The following is a 14,194-nucleotide window of genomic DNA, read 5'->3' on the forward strand; positions in this document are numbered from 1 at the left end:
TCAACAAAAATGACATAGAGTTTGATCTTCCTTAGTAGATTTTTGCATCAAAAGGAATAATCAAAAAACCTGGTCGCGGGTGCTCCTGCCCTTTTGAAAGCCTGCTTATAAGTTGATCTTCTTCGCTCTGTCCTCAATTGCAGATGTTTCAGAATTAATTTCTCAAAGATTTTTCTGGAAATATCAAGGAGCTACATAGGGCGATAGTTAGCCGGGTGGTCTCTTCCTGCCTTTTTATAAATCAGGACAATCTCCGGTTTGATCCAGGATGGAGGAACCGTGTTTAAATTAGTTACTGCGTTAAAAAGGCACCACAAAACTGGAGCCCAAAATGAGGGTTCATCATTAAGAAGATGAATGGGGAAGTTATCAGGTGCCTTTCCCCCTTTTTGTGAATTGATAGTTTCATATGTCTTGCCAAAGCTAATTTAGAAGACACTCTTCCCTTCATTAGAGCACTCCCCTTGGATGGGCCCCATGTTAGCCCCTGTTGTTGGATTATCAAGGCTGCCTCCATAAAATTCACTAAAGTGCTGCACCAAACATCTGGGTTTATGGTACACTGCAGTGCTACATCCCAGTTGACCTTCTTACATGAAACCAATTTCTAAGAGGTTGTGCAATCAGTCTTCTTGAAAGTTGTTAAGATATTATCCCATTTTAATCTTACAAACACATCTTTCTTTTTCTTTATCAACCTTTATTATATTGCTCTACAAGCACCATAGTGTAACTTTTGCACGGGGATCTCTCCTGCCATCAAGAGACTAACTCCTGCGTGGCTGCATGGCTGCATTGCATTCCCCATCGTACCATCCCTCGTTTGTAAAAGCGTATATCTTTACCGTGGACTTGAAGCAGGTTACAAAGAGTAAGATACTTCTCGGCAGGGCATCAAACTCGCGCAATACTCCAAGATTGAAGCTCCCCTCTGTGCAGATACGTTCACTGTTCCCTAGTATAGACCCATAGATCTCCGATTTAGATATAAAGCCCATTTGACAGTTCGGCGGGCATTTCTGACCACTGTAATGCTCTGCACGCATTTGTTCCCCAGGTGGTCTAGTACCTGTTCCTGCTGCAGCAAAAAAAGTAATTGGCAAAGGCCTGAGATGGCTCTCATGCCTGTCTATTACCTCAAAGGTTTAAATGGCCTCCCAATCTTTAGCCAAGATGAAGATGTAATCTATGCTGGAATTATTTGGGCCAACAAACGTCTTATTAGCTGGTTGATCTTTAGCATGCTGGCCATTGCATGCTCTCAACTCCAGCTCATAGAGGATTCAAGATGTTTTGATAGCTTGGCTATGCATCCTTTTAGGATGGGCAGTTGCAAGAGTGGGTATTTAGCAGGCCCAGTCTTGATCGGCCCATAATCCATCTATTTCCCTTAAAGATTCCAACTTGAGGTTAAAATCATCAGCAACTAGAATATGGGTTTACAATGGGTCATACCTCTCCCAGTTGTTAACCATCTCTTTAATATTTTCTACAATGCTTGAGGGAGTGCTTTCATTTGGTCTATTACAGACATTAGACAAAAGACTATTGTGGCCATTGGGCATGTACACTACCAGGTGTTGAAGGTCTACTGTACCAGTTGGTCACTCTTCTACATGCCATTTTAGGGCAGATTTCACCCAAATGAGCAGGCCACCCCTCAGCTTGCCCCTAGGGTCTTTCCGAGCTGGTTATGAAAATGTCTGATACCCATGCAACTCAGCCACTTCCATAGCCCAAGTTTCCTGAAAGAAAATTAGCCCACAATCCTGGATTAAATCACACGCATCAGCCAAATGATCCGCTAGGCCAGCAATGCTCCACGAGACCATTTTACAAATGGATTCCAAGGTAGGGACAACACCCCAGTACCCTGTGTCAGTCAATAAACACCTTCCAATCCATCCTCTACATATGTGTTGCTCACTCCCTTAGTCCCATTAGATATCCCATTATTAGGTAGCACTTCTGCTATTGAAGGCTTCCACCCATTGCAGCACCCCTGGCTACCTGTGTGACTGTTTGTCTTTAGGGTAGAGCTCCTAAGTTTATTCTGAAGCCCTGTGGAGGGTATGCCCGATATTCTATGGCAAGCAGGCCTTCTGCCAGATCTCTGGTGGCTAAGAAGATTTTAATAGAATTGTCCATGCTATTGGGCATTTCCCGCTGCATGCACCAGACAATGTCCTCGCTAATGACGGATACACATCCCTTAACTGACCTTATTCAATTAATGGTTTTATTAATCAGGGATTCTTGGTTCTCAAATGTTCCTGGAGCCAGCCTAGGGGCATTGTGCTTAATTATTGAGGGCTCTTCCCTTTTGTTCCTCATGCTCGGGCGATATGGTCCAGATATTAACAATCTGCCCTAATTAGGCAACAGTTTCAGAATAACACTTGGGGGTTATTTATATCATGCTGGTTAATTGTGGCAACAATTGGTTTCAACCATGCTGGGATTTCTTGATTGCTCTTAGCTTCCCTATGAGTGGAGGTAGTCCTATTATTTACTGGTGGACACGCGATAACAGTGGCTATGGTATCTATACATGCCCCACACCCTGGCTAACAAGGCACCTATGTTTTACTGTCTCCACATGGCAATTTGTAGCACCTGAGTTGTTCACAGGCATAGAGGAATTCCCTTACTTAATTGTTCCACCTTAACCACGAGCGTGGAAATTATATTGTTTGAACGTTTGATTTAATTCTGTAGTTCTTGGTATCCTACTCCATTGATGCACCTGTTAGTCATATGGACCTTCTCCCCGTTCCCCCTAACTATGGTAGGTCCTTTGCACCTGGCCTTAGCTAAACTGCAGGTCGGGCTCTTTCTTTTTTCTCAGACGGTGTTACCTTCTGTTTAACTACAAATGTACCTGATTCCATATTACTTATATGGGGTGAAAAGCTATCAGTCAGTGGGATGGATGGACTGATCGCCATTAGCTCCTTGGGAGGGTCCTCCGTGGGCTCAATTTGAGGAGCTCTCCCTGCACTAGACCCACTGGCACCTCTTGCATATAAGATGTTTTGTTATTCTCACCCTCCCGAGGGGTATGAAGGTCAATTCCATTTTTCAATGTCGTTTTATTAACACCAGCCATGTTGGTAGGGAGCATATCATCACCCCTCCCCTGCTTGACCTTGGCTTTTCCTCCACCTGAAAATCCCCCAGTGTGTACCTAAACTGCCTCTTAGCTTGAGTGGCAAGAGGATTATGGTTTAGACCAACTGATGTAGGACTATGGTCAGTTTCTAATTCACTCACAGAACCAATATCATCACCCTCTACCACATAGTAAGATCTGGCAATCTTTTTAGGGATGCCATCCTTCAATGTAGGGCCACTCTTTTTACCTGAAACATCTATGTCCTGAAGGAGGCCCTTGATTTCAGTAAATAACTCATTAACCTCATTAATCGGTTCAAACATTTTATATAATTTCTTTGGCCTTTCTCTTGAAGCAATCGAAGGTCAGGGGCATACCATGTACCAAATGAACAAACAAACAAGCAGACAAATAAACAAGCGAGCGGGAGCAAGGCACACAGGACTGGCTTGAGGGGCTGCCTTAGTCCATCTCCCCTTCCTTGCTCCATGCAATTAAGTTCAGGCAGCGCAGTGATCAGGTCTTGGTGAGCCAGGGTGCAATTCCTTTCCAACAGCTTCAAGAGGTTTACAACCTGCCTCCAGGGGAGGGAATTTTTGCATTATAGACAGTTGGTGGGAGATAACCGTATTACGCGGCGATCCAACCCTGCTCAGGGGACCGTTGTCACCCGCAGTCCTCTGTCAGAGAATGGGATCTATAAGATATTATCCCAGGCTGCCCAACCTACCACAAACTATAAGGCTGAGCAGGCTTTGATGGATGGGGGTGTGGGGCAGATTTCCCAGGGAGTTGCTAGCCAACCATCTGGGCAAAGTTCTGTCATAGCTCCCTCTCTGCATCCACTAACCAAACCCTATTTATGGTGCACAACATAGCGTTTTGGACATGCTAACTCAGGAGAACAAGCTACTTCACGTTGGACTTGTCGAGAGTAACGTGGATCCCTCATGTATATGTTTGATTGTAGGTATGTGCACTCCTTTTGGCTGTCAATTTGGCCTCATATCTTGATAGGCGGTAGTGCTGCTCCAGGCATACATGGGAGCAATAGGCAGAATTACCTCTTGGACATCCTGGTAGATGTTTCTTTCAAGGTGATCATGCCCAGTTGGAAGAACGCCAAACTCATTTTCTGTAACACTTACCTCTGGTGCCTTGCAGGAGTGCCAGGTCCGGATCAGCTGGGATTTTGTGATGGCAGTTGTCTGGAGCTAGATGCTGACCCAAACCACTCCTTCCCTACTGCTTGTGCTAAAAGGCTGTTACCCAGTGAGCAGTGTGGTTGGGAGTGGTTTGGTTGGAGCCCACTATGATGTGAAGAAGGATGTATGGCTTCTGGGTAAGCCTAGGGGAACAGACAAGTGCAAAACCTCAACGCCTGCTTTCTAACCTCTCTCCACCACTCCAAGTGAATGGGGGTACCTCATGTTGCCCTCCCTGGGGGCAGAATGCTACGCTAGGAAGGGGCTTTGGCCCCCAGGGAGGATTACATGAAATGCCGCCATCCATTTGAGGTAGGGGGACACAGGGCCTCTAGAAAAGTGTGGACAGGCCCCCCAAAGGATAGAGCCTGCAGGATTGGACACCCCTGCGGCAGATGGGTGCCCATCTGCCCCTAGGGACGGGCCAAAATAAAACACAATACAAAAAGTAAACATGGGTGGATTTTAGGGGAGTGTGGGCCCACTAGAACACCAGGAGAATTTATAATGAAAGGTGGGTGGCCCTCTCCCCCCACCCCAAGTGGACGGGGGCACCTCATGTAGCCCTCTCTGGGGGCAGATTTATGCCCCTAGAAAGGGGCATCTGCCCCCATGGAGGACTACATGAGATGCACCCCTTCGATTTGGGTTGGGGGAGAGGGCCACCAGTAAAGTGTGGACAGGCCCCCCAAAGGATGGGGCCGCAGTTCTGGGCCCCCCCCCCCCGGGGTAGATGAGTGCCCATCTGTCATGCATAAGGGCTAAGAATGATGTGTTTGAATTCTGCAATTCATCCTCTAAACCAAAACTGGATTCATCTGGCTTTACTTTATATACATTTACATTCCTGATGTCATTCTAGCCTCCAGGTAAGATAGAAGAAACTGAATCTTTGTAGGACTTCACACCAAGGAACTCTGAGATGTAGCACAATCAAAATTAACAGCCTGTCTGAATCGTGTATCACTTGTTTCAAAATCATTTTGCCTTGTATTGCTGACATTCACAGCTGATGCACCTACTTTTTTTACTTGAGTTTCCAAAGAATGGCAATTGTTGCCATTTGTACGACCACTCTGACTCATTTCTTTACCAGAATCGGTTGCAAATTCCCTCTATGTGGCAGGCATTTCTTTTTTGAGACCAAAGAAGCATGCATCCGGTTTGCCAACTGTGGAACTAGGAGACGGCTCACAATTGTAAGTTACAACTTCAGTTGCAATCATGCAGTTGTCACTTCTCCTTGCCTCTTCATCTGTCTTAACTGCCAGTGGTTTCAAGAGTCTATCTTGTAAACAACTCTCTGGTAAACCAAGGCTAACCATATCCAGATAATCTTTCGAAATAGTACTTTCATTTTCATATTTCCTTTTACAAGGCATTTTTTCATTAGGTATGACTACGAATCCACTCACATCTTCAGTAGATATCAGATTCTCATCTGTGTTGGTAGGGTTCAAACAAACAGAATTGTGGAAACCTGAAGCAATGATGGCTAGATTTCCATTTGAGCTTTTTTCTTTGCAATGCTCCTCATTTCTTTCGATGGCCATATAAACGGATGCATTTTCATTTCCAACCAAATCTTTCATTTTGACTTCTGTACGGTATGTACAGTCTGGTTCCCTCCACTCAAGGGGTGTCTTTGGAAATTCGTACACGCCACTTTGGCTCCATCCCTTGAGGTCTAAGTTTCATTAAAATGGTACTTGAACACCATCTGTATGACAGCTGTTTTGTGTATCTCATACCACCCAGCCTTTTTTTTTGTTGTAGCTGAACTAATATCATGTTTGGTGTGACTGAAATGTCTTCTGCAGGAATGTCTTGGATATGATTGATGTGTGAGTGAGATGAAGCTACGTAGTACATGCAGATGTGATTTCTGTGAATGCACTTTCCCAACACTGCAGAAATGATTAGCATGTTAATGGATGTGTGTTTAGTGTGGGTAAGGTTGCAGATATGAATGTTTCAACATGACCGGTGAATGCAGGCATACTTGCTATCGGCGTATTTGAAGTTAGTTTGAAAGACAGCGCATATAGGCCTGGTAGCCAAGTGAGCCAATGTCCACTTGCTATCAGTGTATGACATTTCAATGCAGACACAGTTGATATGCAAGTAGTGGAACATGGTGAGAAAGATATCGCTAGAGACACGATTGCATTGTGAGCAGATGTCCACATGCTATAAGTGTTCAGATAAGGTTGCTTTGGCACAAGTGATTTGGTAGAGGTGCGATGGATGCCTACTGACGGCAGACATGAAGGTTGTATGAATGGCCAGTGAAACGATGGGTGCCTTGAAGTAGCTTCACTGCTCACAAGGACTTTCCTCCTTGTGCTAAACCCAACCCTGCCTGTTCGACTGTACTGTGAACTGTATGTTTGTTTGTTTGTTTGTTTGTTTGTTTTATTTCTAATGCGCTCCAGACCCATAGGTAGAAGGGCGCAGCAGGTAGGATAATGCGAAGCTTACATTGTTACAGATTATACAGGATACAGTGAAAGTTATACATATTATACAAGATACAGTAATGGATATTATAGATATTATGCAAGTTATACAAATAATACAGGATACAGTAATAGTATACAAATGTGCAGGACCATTGTCGTGCAAGTTGGTGAGTTCCATAGAGGATGGTACGCAAAGTGTCGTAAGACAGAGGAGAGGTCGAAATGTCGTAAGAAATGTCGTAAGACAGAGGAGAGGGCCAGTGTCAGGTCTGAGAATACTATAAACCTATGTCTAGTGGTCGTTGGAGATAAGATATTGGATGGCATTCCTTCTGAATAGTGGGTACGGCTGATCTGCTCTTAGATTGTTAGGTAGTAGATTCCAGGTTTTGGCCGCCTTCACAGGGAAACTATTCCCACTGACCCTGGTTAGTTTAAATCTAGGTACTACCAGACAGTTAGTATTAGTAGCTCTCGTTGGTCTGATGGAGGTTTTTTTTTGTATTTTGTTTGTGAGGTAGCTTGTAGCAGCGTTGTTAAGAGCTTTGTGTGTCAAGGAGATCATTTTTAATTGAATTTTGTGGTTTGTAGATAGCCATTTGTGTTGACGTCTAATGATGGAAATGTGTGCCCTTTTATTTATGCCCAGTGCGGCTCTCAAAGCATTGTTTTGGAGTGTTTGTAGTTTCTGGATGGTTGATTTGTTGGCGCCACTGTAAAGGGCATTACAGTAGTCGATCCTGGAGAGGATAAGTGCACTAGCCAGGATCATGCAACTGTTGTTAGAGAGGAAAGGCTTGCCTGCTCTTATCAGTTTGCAGGTGTAGGCGGTGGTGGAAGCCAAGGATTTAAGTTGGTTATCGAATGATAGTGTGGAATCCAAGTAGAAACCGAGGGTTTTTACTTCCTTGGAGACCCTGATAAGGTTTCCATCAATATTGAAGGAAGAGAATTCCTGACTTTGGTGTTCATATGTGTTCCCAGGATTATCAACTCCGTCTTGTCGTCGTTCAAGCACAGGCCATGTGTGGCCATCCATGCTTGAACAATGAGATATACCCTGTTCACCAATTCCGAGTCCTTCCTATGATCCCCAGAAAGCGGGAGGAGAATCTGTGTATCATCTGCATAGTTAGTGTAGGTGATACCCAGAAGGTCCAGATCATTGAACAAGGGTTTGGTGAAGATATTGTATAGGGTAGGCGAGACACAGGAACCCTGGGGAACGCCACATGATATCGGGGTAGGGTCAGCTGCGGCCAAAGGGGAAAATACTCTCATAGTTCTTTCGCTTAGGAAAGATTCTAGCCACTTGATGGCCTCAGGAGAGAAGTGGGCAGCAGAATCCAGGTGTTTACAGAGTACCTTGTGATCGACCAAGTCGAATGCTGCTGAGAGATCAAGTAGGGGCAGGAGTGCTGTTCCTCCTCTATCTCTCAGCTCGTCGACCTGAGTCTTTAAATCAATCAAGGCGGTTTCTGTTCCATGGAGTGGACGGAAACCAGATTGTCTTGCTCCTAGAAGCTTATACAAGTCAAGGTGTTTTTGTATCTGAATATAGGCGGCTTTGTCCAGTATTTTGAGGAGGAATGGCACAGTGGTAATAGGGCGATAGTTGGTTGGGATAAGTGGGTCTAAGGTCTGTTTTTTGAGAAGTGGGAGCACCCAGGAATGTTTTAAGTTGGCTGGGATAGTGCCTGATGTGAAGGAGGCATTGATTAATTTAGAAATAAATGGTGAGAGGTCTCTAGCAGTGTCTTTTATTAACTGTGCTGGGCAGGTATCGCCCTTGCAGTTAGATGGTTTGAGTGAAAGAATGATTTTTTCTACTTCTAGTGGGGAGGTTTTTGAAAAGTGAAATTTGTTGTTTGCCTCTGGTGAGATGCTATGTGTAGAGGTGTTAGGGGAGTGCTGAAGATTGAGCATATCTTTTTTTTGTTGTATTTTGGTTTGAAGTGTATTGATTTTATTTGCTAGCGCATTTTGAATGTCTGTGCACCAGGTCTTATCCTTGGTGACTAAGTCTGGTGTGACTATTGGTGACTCTAGTTCTTTCAGTATGGCGAAGAGTTCTCTCATTCTAGAATTGGAGTTAGTGATACGTTCATCATAGGAATTCTTTTTGGCAAGGTTCACTTCTTTTTGAAAGTGAGAGGAGATAGAGGATAGTTTTGCTTTATTTTCGATAGAGGGACATAGTCTCCAGGAATTTTCACTTTTTCTTTTTAGGAGTCGTAAATCTCTTAATTGGGGCGTGACCCATTTGTTAAGGTGTGCTTTAGGTTTGCTTTTTCTGAGTTTGAGCGGGGCGATTTTGTCCAGTGTGCTGAGCATAATCTTGTTATATTCTTCAACTAGAGTACTGGGGTCTAGATTGTCAGATACACAGTGATTCTTGTATTCCTAGAGCATTACTGTACGAATGTTTTATCCATTCTCACCCTGGTGAAGACGCCCATGCATACGAGGTCTGCCTCTCATTGGGACACCTGTGGGAATTCGGGAAGGTAGGCCATGTGTTGTTGGCGGCGTGTTTCGGTCGGTTGGCGGTGGGGAATGTCAAAAATGTGTTTTTTCCCCCAAATTTCGGACTTTGCCAGGGCTTGTGGGTAATAAATTTTGGGACGATTTGTGCAAGTCAGATCTCTGTAGATTCCCACGGGTGTCCTCTTTTCAGAAATGAATGGTGTTCCCTGTTTTCCTTGGTGGCTGAGTCATGCCCAAATCTGTAGGTTGTTCACATGAGCAAAATTCCTCAAAATCTGCTCTGCAGAAAAGACTTGGGGTTACCAGTGGTTTAACCTTTTCCATTTGCGCCCGGGTAGGTGCACCCACACATGTGAGGTACCGTTTTCATCGGTACACATGTGAGAATGCCGGAGGGTGTTACATTTGTTGTTTTTGCATGGTTTTCATAACGTTTTGACCCATTTGCTGCTGCACTTTGTCACACAGCTCTTTCATTTCCCAAATGTAACCTACATGTAGTCGCTGCTTTAGGCACAATACACTTTTGTAACCTGCACAAGTCACCTACCCTTCAAATGGTCTGCCTGTGCTCTTTCAGAAAATGTATCCTTGCCCTTCCTCACCCCATTTGTTTTCCTTATTTACACATCCTAAGTACGTCTGTTTGGGCCAAAAGCATAACAATCCTGTGTACTATGGCTTGGTTTTTGGCTTGTGCGGCTTGTTTTGTGAAAACTTATGAAAAATGTGTGATTTTCTAACTGGAAGAGTTGGGGGATTGTAGTGGAGCATTGTTTTTCTCAAAATTCACAGAAGTCATTGGGCCTCATTCCGAGTCGGGCGGTAAGGGTTAACGGCCACCGGTAACGAGACCGGTGCCGTTAAACCCTTACCGCCCTATTCCGAGTTCCCTTTGCGGGTTGGAACTTAACACCTGCTTTTTGCAGGCGTTAAAAAACCAACCCGCAAAGGGACCTTGGAGCTAATTACGGCACCGTAATTTACGGTGCCGTAATTAGCACCTTCCCCATTCCCATTGAGCCCTATGGGGCAAAAATGGGAATGGGGAAGGGCCCATGGTGAATGGTGAATTACCGACCCCGCCAACCTTGGAATGGGGCGGTAATTCCGCCATTCACCATGGCGGAGTCGGAATGATAATGGCGTCAACCAAGGCGCTAATAGCGCCTTGGTTAATGCCAGGGTCAGAATGAGGCCCATTGCCTTACTGGGTCAACCATGTCCACCACATACCATTTTTTCTGTAATTTTCCTGATTTTTCTCCAAACTATGGAATTCTTCCCTACATAGTTGTTGACTGACCTGCGAAAATCACCCCTTCCTAAACTTGGAATTTTGTCTACTTTTCAGAAATATATGCCTTTCTGTGTTGCCATTCAGCTTTCCTACCCTCCTCTTCCATTCCGTCCACGCATGTCCTATTGGACAAACAGGCCAAAATCGCCTACCTCTCACAAAACGGCTGGTAACCATATCAAAATATGTTTTTTTTGGTTTCCACTCAATCTGTTCATGAAAGCCTCGAAAATGGGGAATTCAGCACAGCAGACCATTTGTTCCCAGCACTAAGAAGGAAAAAAACACAGGCTTCTTTGTACATCATTTTATTGGCATTTTCTGAAAAATCCAAAGCATGTTACCCTTTTTGGTTATTTTCTCTCACTTCGCTGCAGCAATCTAGAATTCATTGGTGGCATTCTGATCGCCTACGTGTGGGAAAAAAAGGGGCCGAATATGGCTGAGATATCTCATGTAACAAAAAACTTACAAGGGATTGAATGGCGACATACTGAAATCACCAAAAAAGGCCTTGGCACTGGGGGGGGAGGAAAACCCGTGGCAGTTAAGGGGTTAAACATTGGTCCAATTGTATATTTTGAATGAACAGCACAAGACGTTTGCTGATGTAAACAACCTACACAATCCACATTGTATTGCTGGCATACTTAAGCAGAAGAATCCGATTGAAAGCTATTTCAGTCGGATTCTTTTAAGGTGCAAATTGCCGCTTGTGAGCTTTCCAAAAGTTAATCGCATTCCCCACAACATTTTGGTTACTCCCTCATTCGGGTGGAACTATTGGAAGATATCAAACAGACCGCACATGTACATATACACACAAAGAACACGTGCAAGAAATTACTACTAATAGGATTAAGAGTCAACACTAAATGTGATGTTGCAATGCTGTCCAAATAGCTACACACCGTTTTGAAACATGTGTTTGGTATTCACCGCCATGTGATCACAGAAATCTCTATTTCAATAGAACCAACTTGAAATCATAACCGCCCTCCAGAGGAGAGAATTGATCTAGGGAGAAGATAGTTCAGAGAAACTGTAGGCCACATTTCCTTGTAATGACGTTGCAGGCCCAAATAAAAATGAACTAAACAACATTTTTGTCAATACGACTCAGAGCTCAGCCCTCAAACAGCTATAATATCCCACAGTAGATTTGACATTTATATCTTGAACGGTAGAGCAGGCAGTGACTGAATCTGAACGTGGAATCCGCAACTAGCCAAAACCAACAGGTATATGAATACAATAGACAGTGCAGGTAAAGTTAATTGCATTTTGGGAATTGCAGTCAGGAGAAACACAAGAGAGATATGTCAAGTGAATTGCATTATGGAAACTGTAGTCTTCTCCATCACAAGCGATATACTTCGCGAGAGTGTGAATTACAGTGTCAGAAATAAACATGTGAAGAGATACAGGTTGTTAGTTGGTTGGATACCTATAAATGCTGATCACTTGATTAAAGGTAACTTTTGTGCTATCAAGTCTCAGTAACCAAAACAGAAACCTCCTTCTTTTTTAATATTGCAATGTTGACTCTGGTTGCTTGTTTGCTGCCCATACAAAGGGAGTGTTACCTGTTGGTCGGTGAAAGTGTATGAAATTGTTTTTCACATACTGCTGGGAGCTCCAACACCGGCAGTCCCCCTGTTAATGCCAATAGCACTCAGTATTCATACACACATAGATTGTATCAGTGCAGAGAAAGGGGAGGCGTTTTGATGTTTCTTAGAGCTTTTCAGAGCTGAAGCAGCGTGGTGGCAGTAGTTACATCGTCCTCTCTCACTTGGGTGTCATTACCTTGCTGCTGAACACATTATTTTGAAGTTAACCCAACCACATTTGTTGGAGAGCATTTGAAGTGCTACTCCTCCTATTATAGTAAAAGTGTAACAGCCCTACTAAGAAGTGCTGTCACTGTCCAATTAAAAATAGAGCAGCGAGGAGTGTTGTTATAGTAGCATTACATATTTTCGAGCTCGGATTCAAAAAGCTTTTTCTGTCTTCTTTTACAGTCAAAGTAAGTGTAACAAGGGCACAGATGTGCCAAGTTTTCGTTTTCTGTCAGCATGATTACGGGAAGGTCTCGAGGTCACAGCAGAGAAAGAAAACCAAAAATAATTAACTGGAATGGAAACGTTTTTGCCTACACTATTTATCTAGCACAGGAATTTTCCCGCCATTTCTCTTTGCAACTAAAAAGCATCCCACGCATGTATGTGAAGGAAGACGTTCCGAAAAAATTCTGTTGTGCTGAAGATTTCAGGAGCATAACACCAGGGTCGGCATTTGGGAGTCACCATGGGGTCGCAACTGTGATACCTGTGGTCTCCCTTGCAACCCCTAAAAAAAGCAAAAAAATAGTTTAACTACATTCTTCTTTTTATTTTATTTTTCAAACCGAAGCTCCTGGTTCTGTGGCCAACACCTTGTGGCTCTTTGTGTCTGGAGTGGCTGGCTTTCTTGTTCAGCATCTTAACAAAAAACAGGGGGTTCCACAAATGTAAGAATGATGCTAAATAAGAAAGAATAGGTATAGTAAATAATTTGTCTTTCTGCAATTCTTAACAATAATTGCTAGAGTCATTAAAGGTTTATTTTAGGCGCATTTCAGGGGTTGAGTCACTGATTTAATCTCTTCTTAAACACCTCAAATTCACAATGCAGACAAAACGTCCAAAAAACATTTGCATTATAATCGGCATCCATTTCGGCCTATGTACTTTGCTTTTCGCAGGTTGTAATAGCATTTTTTTTCTGCCGTTGTCTCTGTTAGGATCATCACAATACATTCTATCTAGGTATCCTTGGTCACTTGACAAAATCCTTGTTCCTAAAAGTTTGTGTACAGTGTAGAAATGTTTGACCATAGCACATAGTGACCCCTGATTTAATTGTGCCACAATTAATGCTTAATTCTATGACAAGACTGGAGGCGAGCATTATGCTTCAACTTCTTTAATTTACCACTCTTCATCAGTTTCAACAAACTCAAAAAACCTTAACAAAACACTGAAAACCGTCTGAACAGACTTTTCTTCTTTTGAACTACAATCCCCATAGTCTCTGTAGTCCCTATCCTTCCATGCGCAGCTTATGACCACATCCTGTCCCTGAGCCCCTCCTCTTCTTTTACTGCTCTTCAAGCAGATAAGTACTACTTTATGCATCTCCCTATTGTAATGTAGTAATTAGCAGCATTGCGTAGGGTAAGAGCGTGCGTTTACTCAGTGAAGTGTACCGCAAATGCGGGCAGGGGAAATGTTGCAGTGTTAAGATATGTATAATATTTAGATTGGCAGAGGCAGAGCGCGTTCGCGTTCTATTGCGCTTTTGTTTAGTTTCATTTTCATTAGCAATCGCCATCGCGGCGAGGACTTCTCACGGCGTGGCCACCCCGTGCCAGATGACCGGCACTCCAGGTGTGGCGAGCCGACGCCGTGAGAGCCTGTGGCGACTCGAGACGCATTTTCAAGGAGGCGCCGGCCCTCTTTCGAAGGCGGCACTAGGAAAGAGCAGCCAGAGCCGCTACGGAGGCGGGGCCTGCCGCTTGCGGGGACTGCGGAGCTCCCCGGCCCCCTCCTTTGGAAAGGAGGGGCCTCACTACCGCTCGTTT

This window comes from Ambystoma mexicanum, chromosome 1q (genome assembly GCF_040938575.1).
Source record: "Ambystoma mexicanum isolate Mex_15411 chromosome 1q, UKY_AmexF1_1, whole genome shotgun sequence".
NCBI classification, from domain to species: Eukaryota; Metazoa; Chordata; class Amphibia; order Caudata; family Ambystomatidae; genus Ambystoma; species Ambystoma mexicanum.